This window comes from Octopus bimaculoides, chromosome 7 (assembly GCF_001194135.2).
Source record: "Octopus bimaculoides isolate UCB-OBI-ISO-001 chromosome 7, ASM119413v2, whole genome shotgun sequence".
Lineage (NCBI taxonomy): Eukaryota > Metazoa > Mollusca > Cephalopoda > Octopoda > Octopodidae > Octopus > Octopus bimaculoides.
The window spans coordinates 68,644,137-68,644,608 of NC_068987.1; the positions used below are offsets into that span (position 1 = coordinate 68,644,137).

The following is a 472-nucleotide window of genomic DNA, read 5'->3' on the forward strand; positions in this document are numbered from 1 at the left end:
GCAAAATAGACCGATAGAATAAGTACTAGGCTTACAAGGAATAAGTCCTGGGGTCCGATTTGCGCGACTAAAGGCAGTGCTCCAGCATGGCCGCAGTCAAATGACTGAAACAAATAAAAAAGAGAGAAAGAAAGAGAGATATGTAGATACATGCATGTATCTACATATCTCTCTTTCTTTCTCTCTTTTTTATTTGTTTCAGTCATTTGACTGCGGCCATGCTGGAGCACTGCCTTTAGTCGCGCAAATCGGACCCCAGGACTTATTCCTTGTAAGCCTAGTACTTATTCTATCGGTCTATTTTGCCGAACCGCTAAGTTACGGGGACATAAACATACCAGCATCGGTTGTCAAGCAATGTTGTGGGGACAAACACAGACACACAGACACACACATATATATACATATACATATATACGACGGGCTTCTTTCAGTTTCCGTCTACCAAATCCACTCACAAGGCTTTGGTCGG

The 472-nt window shown here is 42.8% G+C and overlaps 1 protein-coding gene across 1 annotated transcript in view; it reads right to left on the reverse strand.

The window, feature by feature from the left end:
- LOC106874518 (5'-AMP-activated serine/threonine-protein kinase catalytic subunit alpha) overlaps positions 1-472 on the reverse strand; it is a 616,447-nt gene that overhangs the window by 32,277 nt on the left and 583,698 nt on the right. The window lies entirely within an intron of this gene.